The sequence below is a fragment of the Monodelphis domestica genome, chromosome X (genome assembly GCF_027887165.1).
Source record: "Monodelphis domestica isolate mMonDom1 chromosome X, mMonDom1.pri, whole genome shotgun sequence".
NCBI lineage: Eukaryota > Metazoa > Chordata > Mammalia > Didelphimorphia > Didelphidae > Monodelphis > Monodelphis domestica.
The window spans coordinates 65,599,687-65,617,095 of NC_077235.1; the positions used below are offsets into that span (position 1 = coordinate 65,599,687).

Consider the following 17,409-nt stretch of genomic DNA (forward strand, 5'->3'; position numbering starts at 1 on the left):
ACTTCCAGGAATGTAATAGGTAAATTCAAGAGTTCCCAAGACAAGGGAAAAAAAACTGAAAACAGTTAGAAAGAAACAATTCAAATACCATGGAACTACAATCAGAATCACACAGGACCTAACAGCTTCTACATTAAAGGATTGAAAGGCATAGAATATGATATTCAGGAAGTCAAAAGATCCGGATTTACAACCCAGAGTCACCTGCACAGCAAAACTGAGTATATTTTTTCAGAGGCCAAGTGGATATTCAATGAGATAGATTTCCAAGCATTCCTGAGGAATAAGCCAGACATAAAAAAATATGAAGGTCAGGTGAATAAGAAAGAAAATTTAAAGGACTCATTGAGGTCAAAATGTTTATATGTCTACATGGAACATGGATACCTATAATTCTCAAAAATTATTCTGAGTAGTAGAGAAGATAGAAGGAATATACTTAGAAAGAATGTAGGGAAGTCAGCTGATTATGATGATATGATATATATTATGATGTATTATGATGTGATGTGTATGTAAATGTAATAATATGAATTGATGTTTGTATGATATGACATATATGTAATGATTATGCTATATTAAAATATATGCTATATTTAAAAAATCAAGGGGGGAAAGAGAGGGTTGCAATGAGAGAAAAGGGAAGGTGTCAGTGGTAGAGATCACAGAACCTATCTAGGATTAAGATTTGAGTGCCCTTTCGGAGGTATATTACTCAGAGTCTTAGATAAGATCCGAATGCCCTCTCCTTCACCTTCTTTATTCTTTGCATAATAAAACATGTCAGGGAGGACAATAACATGTTATTAATGATTAGACTGTTCCATGAACCCAGGTGACCTCAGAGCCTTGTCTGCTATATCTTCTCATTGATGTTTCTCCAAGGATTGTTTTACTGTCTGTGGTTCTTGCCTTTAAAAGATGTTACCAGCTTGAATGAAAGCATGCTCATTCTACCATCAGTAGACAGGTCCTTCTGACACCAACCTTTTTCTCTGGTCTCTCATTTTCCCTAGGCCTTACCTGAGGAACTCCTGGTCCTGGTTCTGCCCCCCAGGGGGGCATCTCACATTTTGGCATCTCAGACAAGGACCTGAGTGAACTTCAACCATTTGTGGAGCACTGCATCAAGGAAAGAAAAATCGCAGGTAGGGGATTTCTCCCCCATCAGGGGAGGACTTTGGAAATAAAACATGGGCAAATGGTTTCTCATGACCAGCAGCTTTTTGCCCAGGTCATTACTAATACGGTCATTGCTGGTGGAGCTAAGGTTTCTTTGACTCCCGAACAGAGATTTTGACAGCATGTATCCTCTGTGTGCCCCTGGTTTGCCCATGAAGGTTCTTTTGATATTAATAATTGGGAGAGAGTCGGTAGAATGCCTCCAACAGCATTATACCTTAGAAGGACCTTCTGCAATGCCTGGAGATACCTTTTCTCTCTGGGGCTTAATTCGTTAATCACTTGATCTGTCGCTCAAAATCGAAGCTAAATTCAGTTCATAATTCCAAGGAGGAAACTGAGAAAACCCCCATATTATCATAGCTCCCCCAGAAAGGCTTTCTTTAAACCCCACACCCCAGTTGTACCCTGCCCGTGGGGAACCGGACTGGGGAATCCCCTCCCCTGTAGCCTGAAGCTCTCTCCTAATTATCAGGCTGGGCTAGAAAAAGAAGCGGCTCCTTAGCAGACCCGACCAAGAGTCCAGAATAAACTTTACCCTCCCCTCCCCAAGAATCTTGGGATAATCCTCCACTGCTGCCGCCGCAGCCTTTACAAGCCCGGCTCTTCAGTCATCCGCTACAGATCTCTCAGCAGAAGTCCGAGTAGAACCGCAGCTGAAATCATCAAAGAAGACCCGACCCCATGGCTAGCTCCATGAAGTATGGTGCTAAAAAGACTAGCAGAAAGGAGCCCCTTTCGATCCCTGATCACCTGCTTCTTCTACTGCTTCTATTCTTATTGAAAATGGCTCGCCATGACTGAGTTCGGGGAGCCGGAGGAGGAAGCCACAGCGGTGGCTAGGGCCTTGGGCACCTGGCTTCAGCCAAAGGGGAGGAGCAGCGGGGACGGAGCTGGCGGGGGCGGCCCCAGCAGCGCGGGGCTCACACCGGCCAGTCTGAGGAAGGGGAGCAGCATGAGGAGGCACAGGTAGGCCATGGGCGAGACACCATCCCGCTGTGCCAGGTTGGGAGTGAATGTCCAGGTGGCCCCGTTGAGATCTCTGCTCCACAGCCTTCCCCAAAAGATTAAAAACAAAAAGCTTTTGTGCTAATTTAAAAATCCAAGATGATCTCCAAGAGAAAGAAAACGATTTACATTTGCATCCTGGGAGTCCACCATTGAAGAACCGGAAATCAGGGACTTTATTCTTATTCCGTCGCAGCTAATCGAGGAGCAGCAGGACCCAATGGGCCAAATACTGGGAATACAATTTGCCAGTTCAAAGGAATCCGCCATTGGAAAAGCAAGTCTTGTGCTTTGATTTGTGAAGGGCCAATTTCAGGAATTTCAAGCGAGAACCATTGGGGCGGCTTTTCTAACCCAGATTATGTGTTTTGATGACACAACGGTGAAATTTGAAATATGGGATACAGCTGTACAAGAACGATATCATAGCTTAGCACCGATGTACGCCAGAGTTGCACAAGCAGCAATAGTTGTATATGATATCACAAATGAGGAGTCCTTTGCAAGAGCAAAAAACTGGGTCAAAGAAGCAGAGGCAAGCAAGTCCTAACATTGTAATAGCTTTAGCAGGGAACAAGGCTGATCTAGCAAGGAAAAGAACTGTAGATTTCCAGGAAGCACAGTCTTATGCAGATGACAAGTTTATTATTCATGGAAACATCAGCTAAAACATCAGTGAATGTAAATGAAATATTCATGGCAATAGCCAAAAAGTCACCGAAGAATGAACCACAGAATCCAGGAGCCAATTCTGCCCACACAACCCACACAACCAACCAGGAGTCAGCATTGTAGTAACTAAACCTCCAATTTCAACTGTCTGGAATATTCTTCTGCTTCCTAATTATTAGTAACAGTGGAATTGGAGCATTTAACCTGGCCCAGTACAGCTTCCAAAAAGGAGAAGAGACTTATAATATAGTCAAGTTTCTAATACAGAATTATTTTATGTGTTTTGAACTTAATTTTTAATAACATGCATGTGTCACTATTTGACTAATGTTTCAACAATAGAGGGGACAAATGGAAGCTCTTAATATTTGCTTCATTGGAAGATTCTTCTTTCTAATGCCAGTTCTTTATTGTAAGGACCCACAATTAACCAGCTAGTTCCTCTAAATTCCCATGGTAATGCAGATAATCTATGACACAGAATTGGGACTCCTTAAATTGTTTTTTTTTAATAAATTGTTTTGAGAAGCAGGTCCTAAAGATACTTCTGCTTTATCTGCAGTATTCATAAAAATGATAGTTTTCAGAGGTGTAACCTGGAGGTGCATCTCTGTCCATCTTGAATCTAAAGGAGGATCAAAGGAGCACAATCATGTCAGGGTCCTATAGGGGCCATTGGATGTTTTAGGCTAGGAGTCACGAGGATGTAAGGGAGCAAAGGAATTTCCCTGATAATAATTTGCCCGATGTCATGATCATTAACAAAAAAGAAGGAAAAAAAAACTTTTAGCCAACCATGTCTTCAGAGAAAAAAAATGAACTTTAGTTGGTATATGGTATCTAACTTATAGACTATCTTGTTTTTAAATGGTGATAAAAATCAAGTTTATCCCCATTTCTTCTCATAAAGACAAAACTAATAAATGCAACTAGACAAAGAAGTGTTTTCCTTCAAACATAAGAACTCTTCAACTAAAATGAAACAAACCAATTGTCTATAATTTCTCTTTAATCTCTGCTCACCATTTACATGGGGTGGTTCTGTTTTATTTTGTGATGGGGTTTTTTGCTCCCTTTGGACATAATCTAGTCAATGCACTAGCAATTATGTACATTCAACTTGATTATTTTAAACTTGGATCTTCAAATGTATTATAAATAGAGTACTGCATTATAGTCTCCATTTGTGTTTAATATGTTCTATAATATTTAAAAGTTGCTTAAAAGTATGCAAAATGTACAGTTAGTATAACAATTAATTCCTTTTCATCCCCTCTACCTTGTATTTGAGGGGGATTCAGTTATTCCTCCATGGCTAGAACAGTAATAAAATGAAGCTACTGTGTCTGTAAAAAAAAAAAAAGAAGAAAGAAAAGAAAAAAAAGAAAATGGCTTGCCATATCAGCAAGCCTTAAGACAAATAGATCAGGAAATTCCCCATCCCTCTATGGGATTCATGGCATTTCCTGTTGTTGAAAATGTTGATCAGGCTGGAAACTTACATTGCCAGCATGTTTCTATTGATTCTAAAACCTTAAAAGAGTTAAAAACAGCCACCTTACAGTATAACCCTGATGCCCCTTTCACATTAGCCTTAATAGATTCCTTGGCTAATGAAGTCATGACCCCTGAAGACTGGCATGCCATAACTAAGGCCTGCTTATTGTAACCACCAAAACGTGGTTGCCAAAACTGTGAAAGTTAAAAACTGTTAATGCCAAACTCTGTAAAGGTTTTGGCCAAACTGGAAGGATAAATTTAGTGTTTTGACTTAAAATCTAAATAAGTGGTCACCATGGGAAATTCCCAGGATTTATGGAGATTTTAATTAATATAAATGAAGGAATTAAGGAAAGGAGAGAGAGAGAGAGAGAGAGAGAGAGAGAGAATAACCAAGCAGTAGAAAAGGGCCTAAGGGAGAGGGAGGAGTCAGTCTTTATCACTCAACACAAGATCATCTCCAAGAAGGGTTCTTCCACTCCGAACTGAAATTAGTCTCCAAACTGAATTCAAATTGTAACTGCATTCAATTGCCCTGAACTTGTTCCTTTGCTTCCTTCTAAAGAGATTTTTCTCTTATGTCACCTCCCCTAAATTTTCACATCTACCAATCACAGTAGATGCTTTTTCCCAGGACTGTCCATTCTTAGTTCTCATCTTCTTTTGTTCTCACCTTCTCTGGTTAGATTAAATCCTCTGCGTACTTTGCACCTCTTTTTTTAAGCTTGCCTTTTGTAAGTTGCTTGACCTTTTAGGTACTAATTTAACCTTTATAGGTACTTGGCATCTTTTTGTATTAGATCTAAAAATAGACCTAGCTTAAGGTTCTAGCTTTACTATGAGTTAGGGAGTTTTCATTGTTCAAGCAGGAGTTTGCAACTTTATCTTCCCCTAAGGCACTGTCTGAGTAGGGTGGAGTACTTTTAAAAGTTCTCAATATATTCCTGATCAAGTACCTCCATTGTTAAAAATGGGGAATAGCTTAATCAAATCTTCTGAAGTAGAGTCTGAGTAGTTTTAAGATTCATAATCCCCCCGATGATCATTGGGAGACTAGTCTCCCCATTGATCATTTAACATAATCATCTTGTAGTCCTAAAGCACTTCTAACTACAGATGTATACAATATTCAATTTTCTCAGAGGAAATTACAGTAGTAAGGGAGGAATAGAAAAGAAAGAAAGCAAAACCAATGTTTTCCTAGGCACATTGACAGAAAGCCAAATTAGGGGCAGTCCCCTCAATCAACCACACCCAAAGTTCATTCTTGATCTTCTTGATGTAGTGTAGGTTTTCTGGCATCTTTCTGCAATAGTTCATTCTCTGGACTTAGGAGTTAGCAAGTTTCTTCCTTGAAGATCTTTTCTTCAACAAAAATTCAAAATCTTGGATTTCTATTAAAATACATTATATGGAAGAGAATATTTACTTTGGAAATCTGAGTATCATGAAAAAGCAAAGGCTCAAGTCAGCAGGAATGCTAGGGCTCGGAATGGAATTTCTCTTGATATGCTAATGGGAGAACTTGCCTAGACCTTTGATATGCAGGCCTATAAACAGATGAGCATTATAACTACCCAAGCCTGGAGATAACTGCCACCATCCACCTTAAAAAACTTGGAACTTGGCAAAGTCAGGCAAGGCCCTGAGGAATCTTATCAGGATTTTGTATCTCACCTCTTACAATCTGTCAGTCGACTAATCCAAGATCCTGAAGCAGCAAATTTAGTAGTAAAACAATTAGCTTATGAAAATGCCAATAAAACATGTCAAAATGCTATTCGACCTTTTAGACATCAATCTACTTTGGAGGATTTTATTAAAATGTGTTCTGATATTGGGCCCTCACATATGCAAAGTGCAACTTTTGCAGCCCTCCTCCAATCATCAGGAGTATTTGTTGTTCGAAAAGAAGGTCATTGTTTTAATTGTGGTAAAATCAGTCACTTTGCTAATGAATGTAAATTCACAAAAGTTTAAGCCACAGTTTAATGCAATGGTTAGACCAAAAACACCTTGTCCAAAATACAAAAGAGGACTACACTGGTCTAATTTGTGCCATTCTTGTATTGATATTAATGGCCAGCATATTTTGGGAAACTCCCAAGGGGGCCAGCTCTTGCCCCGTCAACAACTCAGAGCTTCATTGCTCACTTCACTGTATCACAACTGCAACAAGCCACTCCAGCAAGTGCAGGATTAGATTTATATTGCACAGAAACCACACATCTCCCTGCAGGAGATCCACCTCAAAGAATAAAAATGAGGTTCTTTGGACCTCTACCTGATCATCATTTTGGCTTATTATTAGGGAGAACATCCTCCAGTTCTAAAGGTCTTCTCATTTATCCTAGAGAAATTGACCCTGACTTAGTGAGAAATCCTAATTCTGAGGCACTCTGTCTGGATTGGTGGAGAGGAGAAGTAGAGTCCTGTTTTTACTCTGGAGCCATCTTGACCAGGAAGTCCCTTGATATATGATTTAAAGAGTGATACCACAACAAAGTTAGGGGAACACAGAATAGTTTGCCTGGTAGTTTCCCTTTGGAGAAGGGAAAAATTTATGACCAAAAAAGAAATAATAGTATTATGAGATGTAAAAGGAATAATTTTGATTATGTTAAATTAAAAAAAGCTTTTGTAAAACAAAACTAGTATAACCAAGTTTAGAAGTGAAATAGGTGTGTTACATGACAGTTTAAATATATATATATAACAAAATAACAGATTTATTTAACTAAAGGGAGAAAGGAAAAGGGATCAGGGAATAACTAACTTTACACCCAAATCAGAGATTAAAACCCTAACAAAATTTTATAAATATTCTAAACTAAATCCTTAATTACTAATTAATATTGGGTAGGGTTTGGTAGGAGCCAAACCAAACAAGGGCCAAAATTAATCTCAAACAACTGGAGTCCACTTTGGGTTGTAAAAAATATTATTATTTTAAATTGCAAAGTTTAAATTCCTTTTGAGAAGAATTTTAGGTAAAGAAGATGCTACCTCTCTGAATCCAGAAACTGAACTTTTGGAGAAGCCACCATGAAGAAGCCTCCAGACCAGCCAGCTGCACAAAAATTGAACTTTGGGTGTGGTTGATTGAACATTTATTTGTATGTATACTTTCATGCCAAAGGGGACTGCTCCCTAACTGGCTTTTTGTCAATGCATTCAGCAATTATTGGTTTTATTCTTATTTTTTCTCTTATCCTCAAATTATTGTAATCTTTAAATTGATTATGTTTTCATGATCCTTTGGGAAAAAAATATTTTTTTCAAACGATCAAATGGTGAAATGTAAAAATAGACTTGAACTCTGGACTTCAATCCCCACAAGCCCTTGCTCCACTTCCCCAAAATGCTTTGTAATCTCACAGAATTCTCAGGTGGGCCAAGACCGAGAAGGAATTTAACCTGATTGCAAAGGCTTTTATGGTCTTTTTTGGACTTCCGTTTTGGAGCAGACGTGGCTCTTGCATGATGTGAGATTATCTTGTCTAGGCCTCTCTGGCCTAGGCACGTTTTTCTTATCCTGTATTTTCTTTAATCCTTAACGTTAATAAACCTCATAAAATATAATACTCCTTACAGAGAGAAACTAATTTCTACATGCCTCAGTCTCCCCTAAATTTTAATCTTTACAGGGTCAAGCAGAAGACCCAGTAGGAAGTCACCAGTAGCAGATCTGTTGAAAATTCACTCCTCAGCAACAGCAGCAGGGATAGGCAGAATCTCAGGAAAGGCATAGGAGAGGGAATCAATGTATCTCTGGGTCTACCTCAGAATAACAAGACAGAACCCCTTCATGGCTCTCCTGACTATTAGGGAAAGCAACAGCCTCTCACTCCTCCAGAGAAGACAACCAACTGCTCCCAGAAAGTCTGTGTGTTCAGTTCCTCAGCTCCTGAGAGATCCGGAATGTTGGTCCCGTCTTTGACCTGTGGGATCTCCTGCTTTTAGCAAAGAGCTAATCCTTACAGCAGAAGGGAAACATCAAACTGGGAAAAATTTTATAACAATCATATATGATAAAGTACTCATTTCTCAAATTTATGAAGTACTAAGTCAAATTTAGAAGGATATAAGCCATTCCCCAATTGAAAATAGGTCAAAAGATATGAACTAGCAATTTTCAGATGAAAAATTCAAAGCCAACAATAATCATATGAAAAAATATTCCCTCTTGATTAGGGAAATGCAAATAAAACAAGCTTGAGGTACCACTTCATACCTATCAGTTTGGCTGATATGCCAAGTAAAGAAAAATGATAAATGTTGGAGGTGATGTGGCAAAGCATTCATGGTGGAGTTGTGAACTGATCCAGCCATTCTGGAGGTGTTTTTGAAATTATGTCCAAAAGGCTATAAAACAATGAGGTAATTAAAAAGGGGAAAAGATCTACTTGTACAAAAATATTTATAGCTGCACTTTTTATAGTGGCAAAGAATTGAAACTGAGGGCATCTCTATCCAGTAGGGAATGGCTGAACAAATTATGGTACATGTTAGTGATGGAATACTATTGTGCTCTAAGATGAGCAAGATGATTGTCAGAGAAATCTGGAAAGATCTGTGGGAACTGATGCTGAGTGAAATAAGCAGAACTGAGAGAATACAATAACAGCACCAAAAACTTAGTTACCCTCAGCAATGCAATGATCTGGGACAATCCTTAAGGACTTATAATGGGGAATGCTCTCCATCTTCCAAGAAAGAATTTTTGGAGTTGCCTTTCACATCAGTGTATTTATGATTTTATTTGGGGGTTTGGGTTATGCAGTAATTTGCTCTTACAACACTAACCAATATGGAAGTGTGCTTTGCATTATGATAAAAATAAAAATTATGCATTTATATAAGTATATAGTATGTTATATATGATGATTTTATTGGGTATAAATATGGCTTTATTGGGTATACCTATGAGAGTGTAAAAATACATCAATAAAAACTTGTTTTAAGAAAATAAAATTAAATGTGAGTTGGAATGTTAAAAAATGAATATGAGAAAATAACTGTCCATCCCATTGAAGGAAGTTTATGAAATAAATAGGAAAGTTTCAAGATCTGTCCAGTGGTCTCTCAGAGGATGAGGGCTTACTCCATCTAAGTGTGATGATCCAGTCAAATCATGGAGATGAGAAGTGCTATGTGCTCATTCTCACATGCGTAGGCGCCACATAGCATTCTGCCATCACACGGAGCCTTATTTATGATATGGGTTGGTGATTACATACTTCTTTGGCACACAATCAATTTTCTGCATATATATTTCTATAGAAGTTAACAACAGATGCGTAGCTTGAGGAAATAGTCAATGAAACATTGTTGCTATCGATGAATGACATAAACAAGGTGATCTAGAAGTTAGTTCTCCCTGACCTAGTAGTTGTCCTGTTAGGAGGATCATTGCTACTTTTGGTCAGCTTTCACAATCAATCACAATTACTTAGAAGATGGGTAACATAAGTTGTCACATATGCAAAAAAAAACTCACACTAATTGTTGATATTCAATAAAGAAAACAACTGCTTGGCTGAATTTTTCATTTGCAAACAGTTGTGGCTTTGTGTAAACAGAGTCTTATTGTCCTTATAATATAAAACCTTTTATTCTGACCTAAGGCTAATCATGGTCTTTTCTTTTTGGGAACCTCATAAGATTGTTTAGCATTCCTCTGAACTAAAGACTTTTACCTCTTGCCTTCTATGTAAAGAATACTTCTTGCCTTATTTTATTAACAATCTCCTGCTTACAGTAAAAGTTCCTCTAAAGGTCAGTGGTACCTTTAAACATGTTATTGTCCTGACATTCTACACTGTGCTGCCTTATGTGTTTTAAAGTGGCAAGCTTTTAACAGTTCCTTCCAACTGAAGATTAAAGAAGAAACTGTCATTGTCAGGAAATGTGGAGGCTAATTTTGAGTAAATATCACTGTTCTCGGAGAGGTGTGAGAAACACCAAATTATGGCACAGCATCTATTCTATTTTCTAAAGTGTCTCTCACTTTTAGTGAGAGTAATTTCAGCTGTCAAAAGTTAGCTTAATTCTAAGAAGAGTATTTAAGTATGATATATGCCCCTTCAAAAAAAATCTTCAATTTAAATCCTGAAATGTCAATCAAAAACTAGCCCATTGTACCAGCAAAACTTTTTGTCTCCTATGAATGTTATGCCTTTCCAAAGTCTGATGCAAGGGTTAAGATATTTGTGCCTTTTTATAATAGTATAATGAAAAAAAGAAGTAAGCTGATTATAGTTGCTTTGTGGCACTGTAAACCACACAGATCTACAGCTATTGCTTCACTGCATGACATGTAGCTCAGTTACTAGTGATGAAATATTGTAGTGATGGTTGCCAAGCTTATATGAATGGTTTGAGACTTTATTTTTACAGTCTTATTCTTAGGCTGGACCTAAGAGTCTATGTATAAACATTAGTATGATGTCTGTATTGTTTGTAGAGACTGACCAAAAAACCAGAATGTTGATTGTTGTAAAATTTGTCTGTTTATACTCATACTGTAGGTAGTTTGTGAACAAAGACTCATTTGATATATCTTAAACTGTTGTTTCAGCTGAGTCATTCTACAAACTCAGTCCAAAAGGAAAAGGACGACCAAAAAACTAAGGATGAAATCTAGTCTTTAAGAACCAGAATACAACAACTAGAATCAAGTGACCTCACAAGGCATCAGGACACTATAAAACGAAACCGAAAGAATGAAAAAATTGAGGAAAATATGAAGCATCTCATTCACAAAACAGAGGATTTAGAAAAATCGTTCAAGGAGAGAATTTAAGAATCATTGCTCTACCAGAAGACCATGACAAAAGAAAAAGCCTGGACATTATTTTGCAGGAAATTATTAAAGAAAACTGCCCCGATATCCCAGAACAAGAGGGAAAAGTGGAGATTGATAGAATCCACAGATCACCTCCTATACTTAATCCCCAACTGACAACACCCAGGAATGTTATAGCCAAATTCAAGAACTTTCAGACCAAAGAAAAGATATTACAAGCTGCCAAGAAGAAGCCATTCAGATACCAAGGAACCACAGTGAGGATAACTCAGGATCTGGCTGCATCCACACTGAAAAAAAGAAAGGCATGGAATATGATATTATGGAAAGCAAGGATCTACAACCAAGAATCAACTACACAGCAAAACTGACTATATTCTTATAGGGGAAAGTATGGTCATTCAACAAAATATAAGAATTTCAAGAATTCATAAAGAAAAGACCAGACCTGAACAGAAAATTTGATGTACAAGCACAGAACTCAAGAGAATCATCAAAAGGTAATTAAAAAAGAGGGAGGGGAAAGAAAAACAAAACAAAAAAAATTTTTAAGAGACTCAATAAGTTAAAATATGTATCCCTATAAGAAAAAGGTCATTGGTAACTCTTAAAAACTGTTGTTATTACCTGGGCAGCAAAAAGAAGTACACTTAGAGGGAACAGTGACAAACTGTATAGGATGAAAGGACAAGACATAAATAGGTATATAGATATATGCATGCAAAAATACATACACATGAGTATACATATATATACATATATATATATATATATATATATATATAACTAGAGCTTAAAATTAGGTTCATATTAAAAGAAATGGGAAAATAAACAAATAGGGGTAAATTTATACATCATAAAGAAGCTCATGGAATATGTGGGAGGAGGGAGAACATCAATATACTGGAAGGGTAAAGAGGTGGGAGACAGGAAATACTCAACTTTTACATGCTTTGAAATTGACTCAAAGAGGGAAAAACAATCCAATTCATTGGGGGCAAAGAATAGATTTGCTCCCAATAGGGGAGTAGAAGGGTAACAAACGGTCTGGTGGGGAGGGAAGCAGTACAAGAGAGGGAGGGGGCGAGGGGTTAATTTTAGAAAGACTACAGGGAAAATAAGGGGGGGATAAGATGGGAGGGGGTAGAAAGGGGGACTGTATAAAAACAAACATTGGTGTAGAAGGAAATAGTGAAAGAAGGCAGGAACAGGAGCAGAAATCAATATGCTGGGAAATACACAGCTAGTAATCATAACTCTGAAAGTGAATGAAATGAAGTCACCCATAAAACTCAAGTGAATAGCAGAATGGATTAGAATCCAAAACCCTACCATATGCTGTCTACAAGAAACACACATGAGGAAGGTAGATACACATAGGGTGAAAGTGAGAGGGTGGAGCCAAATCTATTGGGCATCAACTGACAAAAAGAAGGCAGGAGTCACAATCATTATATCCGACAAAGCCAAAGTAAAAATAAATCTAGTTAAAAGAGATCGGGAAGGTAATTACATCCTGATAAAAGGCAGTATAGACAATAAGGAATGTACTCAACATGTATGCACCAAATGGTATAGCATCCAAATTTCTAAAGGAGAAACTAGAGGAACTCAAGGATGAAATAGATAGAAAAACTATACTACTGGGAGACCTGATTCTATCGGAACTAGATAAATCAAACCAAAAAATAAAAAAATTAGAGTTAGTAGACATGTGGAGAAAATAAATAGGGACAAAAAGGAATATACCTTCTTTTCTGCAGCACATGGTACATTCACAAAAATTGACCATGTATTAGGGCATAAAAACATTGCAAACAAGTGCAAAAGAGCAGAAATAATAAATGCAACTTTCTCAGATCACAATGCAATGAAAATAATAATTAGTAAGGGAACATGGAGAGGTAAATCGAAATTAATTCGAAATTAAATAATATGATTCTCCAAAACCAGTTAGTTAAAGAACAAATCATAGAAACAATTAATAACTTCATTGAAGAAAATGACAACGATGAGACATCCTTTCAAAACCTATGGGATGCAGCCAAAGCAGCACTAAGTGTGAAATTTATATCCTTGAGTTCATATATTAACAAATTAAGAAGGGCAGAGGTCAATGAATTGGGTATTTAAATTAAAAAATTAGAAAGCAAACAAATTAAAAATCCTCAGATGAAGACTAAATTAGAGATCCTAAAACTCAAAGGAGAAATTAATAAAATTGAAAGTCAAAGAACTATTGATTTAATAAATAAGACTAGAAGCTGGGTCTTTGAAATAACAAATAAAATAGACAAAGTATTAGTCAATCAATTAAAAAATGAAAAGAAATAAACCAAATTGACAATATCCAAGATGAAAAAGGAGATCTCACCTCTAATGAAGAGGAAATTAAGGCAATCATTAAAAAATACTATGCCCAATTATATGGCAACAAATATGGCAATCTAGGTGATATGGATGAATACTTACAAAAATATAAATTGCCTAGACTAAAAGAGGAAGAAATAAATTACCATAACAACCCCATATGAGAAAAAGAAATTGAACAAGCCATCAAAGAACTCCCTAAGAAAAAATCCCCAGGTCCAGATGGATTCACAAATGAATTCTATCAAACACTCAAAGAACAACTAATTCCAATATTAAACAAACTATTTGACAGAATAAGCAAAGAAGGAGTCTACCAAATTCATTTTACGACACAAACATGGTACTAATTCCAAAGCCAGGCAGGCCAAAAACAGAAAGAAAACTATAGACCAATCTCCCTAATGAATATAGACGCAAAAATCTTAAATAGGATACTAGCAAGAAGACTCCAGCAAGTCATCACAAGGGTCATCCACTATGACCAGACAGGATTCATGCCAGGAATGCAAGGACGGTTCAATATTAGGAAAACCATCCACATAATTGAGCATATTAACAAGCAAACTGTCTAAAATCACATGATTATCTCAATAGATGCAGAAAAGGGCTTTGATAAAATACAACACCCCCTCTTATTGAAAACACTAGAAAGTATAGGAATAGAAGGATCTTTCCTAAAAATAATAAACAGTGTATATCTAAAACCATCAGAAACATTATCTGCAATGGGGAAAAACTAGAAGCCTTCCCAATAAGATGAGGAGTGAAACAAGGATGCCCATTATCACCTCTATTATTTAACATTGTATTAGAAACACTAGCATTAGCAATTAGAGAAGAAAAAGAAATTGAAGGTATTAAAATAGGCAATGAGGAGACCAAGCTATCACTCTTTGCAGATATGATGGTTTACTTAAGGAATCCTAGAGAATCAACCAAAAAGGTAATCGAAATAATCAACAACTTTAGCAAAGTTGCAGGATACAAAATAAACCCGCATAAGTCATCAGTATTTCTATATATCTCTAACCCATTTCAGCAGCAAGAATTAGAAAGAGAAATACCATTTAAAATCACCCTAGACAATATAAAATACTTAGGAATCTATCTGCCAAGACAAACACAGGAAGTATATGAACACAACTACAAAACACTTTCCACATAATTAAAACTAGATCTAAACAATTGGAAAAACGTTGATTGCTCATGGGTGGGACGAGCTAACATAATAAAAACGACAATTCTACCCAAATTAATTTACATATTTAGTGCCATAACTATGCAAAAAACATAACTAAGTTCATTTGGAAGAACAAAAGATCAAGGATATTCAGGGAAATTTAAAAAAAATGCAAAGGAAGGGGGACTTGCAGTCCCAGATCTCAAACTATACTATAAAGCTGTGGTTATCAAAACAATTTGGTACTGGCTAAGAGACAGAAACAAGGATCAGTGGACTAGACTTGGCATTAATGACCTCAGCAAGACAGTTTATGACAAACCCAAAGACCCCAGCTTTTGGGACAAAAATCCATTATTTGATAAAAACTGCTGGGAAAATTGGAAGACAGTGTGGGAGAGATTAGGTTTGGATCAACACCTCACACCCTACACCAAGATAAATTCAGAATGGGTGAATGACTTGAACATAAAGAAGGAAACTATAAGTAAATTAGGCGAACACAGAATAGTATACATGTCAGACCTTTGGGAAGGGAGAGGCTTTAAAACCAAGCAAGACATAGAAAGAGTCACAAAATGCAAAATAAATAATTTTGACTACATCAAATTAAAAAGTTTTTGTACAAACAAAACCAATGTAACTAAAATCAGAAGGGAAGCAACAAATTGGGAAACAATCTTCATAAAAACCTCTGACAAAGGTTTAATTACTCAAATTTACAAAGAGCTACAGCAATTGTACAAAAAATCAAGCCATTCTCCAATTGATAAATGGGCAAGGGACATGAACAGGCAGGTCTCAGCCAAAGAAATCAAAACTATTAATAAGCACATGAAAAAGTGCTCTACATCTCTTATAATCAGAGAGATGCAAATCAAAACAACCCTGAGGTATCACCTCACACCCAGCAGATTGGATAACATGACAGCTATGGAAAGTAATGAATGCTGGAGGGGATTTGGCAAAGTAGGGATATTAATTCATTGCTGGTGGAGTTGTGGATTGATCCAACCATTCTGGAGGGCAATTTGGAACTATGCCCAAAGGGTGATAAAAGACTGTCTGCCCTTTGATCCAGCTATAGCACTGCTGGGTTTGTACCCCAAAGAGACAATAAGTAAAAAGACCTGTACAAGAATATTCATAGCTGCACTCTTTGTGGTGGCCAAAAATTGGAAAATGAGGGGATGCCCATCAATTGGGGAATGGCTGAACAAATTGTGCTATATGTTGGTGATGGAATACTATTGTGCTAAAAGGAATAATAAAGTGGAGGCATTCCATGGAGACTGGAACAACCTCCAGGAAGTGATGCAGAGCAAAAGGAGCAGAACCAGGAAAACATTGTACACAGAGACTGACACACTGTGCTACAATCAAAGGTAATGGACTTCTCCATTGGTGTCAATGCAGTGTCCCTGAACAATCTGCAGGGATCTAAAAAAACACTATCCACAAGCAGAGGATAAACTGTGGGAGTCAAAACGCGGATGAAAAACAGCTGCTTGACTGCAGGGGTGGAGGGGATATGACTGAGGAGAGACTCTAAATGAACACTCTAATGCAGATACCAACAACATGGAAATGGGTTCAAATCAAGAACACATGTGATACCCAGTGGAATCTCGTGTCGGCTATGGGAGAGGTGGTGGGAGGGGGGGAGGCAAGAAAAGAAAATGATCTTTGATTCCAATGAATAATGTTTGGAAATGACCAAATAAAACAATGTTTTGTTTTGTTTTTAAAAGATAATGAAGAGTAAAGAGGAAAAAAAAAGAAGTTCCTCTCATCTCTCTAGAAATTTTGTGATGAAGTGGAAGGGATCCATCTCTCTTTGTTTTGAAAGAAACATAATTTACCCCAAATGGGAGATTTGAAAAGATTTTAATGAAAGTTGAGACTATGATATGCAAACGTCTTTAAAAATTCTGCATTTTAAAGGGAGAATGGCCAAAGGAAACCTGGACCTGACTTTTCATTCTGATGCCCCAAACCTGTTCGATTATGTGAGAGTCAGAGGAGAAACTCATAAAGCTTTGACTTCAGTTTTAGAAATTCTAAAGTGATGAGCATATGAAAACCAGTCACAAATACCTGAGTTCAAATACTGCTTCAGATACTATTTTGTTTTCTTTAGTCTTTTCCTCTGTAAATTAAGGCATTTGGAATCGATGACCTGGGGAACCAATTCATACAATATCTATTTCCATGTCCTTCTTGTTATGACAGAAGACTGTTACAAGGGAATCACTTTAAAAGACTGATATATATTAATTTAAGGTCGCCAAGGAATCAGCTATGTAATTCCTAAATGAAAACTTAAGTCAGCCGTCAATCTTTTATGGAGTTTAATTACAATAGGAGGAAGTAATTAGAGCTAGAGAGAGAGAAAAGGGAGAGAAGGAAATAGGGCTTAAATACCCCTTCTGTTTAGGCTGGGCCAAAAGGCCCAAGCCCTTAGATAGCTGGGGCAAAGAAAAGAGATCAGTCCCTATTACTCACGTGACCAAAATGGAGAAAAAGTCTCAGAGGCCCCCACCTTCAGCTTCCTTCAGAGCAAGCTTCTCAGAGCCCACACGAACCACACCGACCAACCACTCCCCCTACCTCTCGTCTTCAGACCTTCCTATCTTTTAGGAAACCATCCAAGTTCCTCCCCTCAGTTCTCCCATCTACCAATCAC

The 17,409-nt window shown here is 37.2% G+C and overlaps 1 pseudogene; it reads left to right on the top strand.

Moving 5' to 3' along the window:
* Positions 1-1,978: 1,978 nt before the first annotated feature.
* On the top strand, positions 1,979-5,068 carry LOC100010774 (ras-related protein Rab-5A-like; annotated as a pseudogene).
* Positions 5,069-17,409: the final 12,341 nt, after the last annotated feature.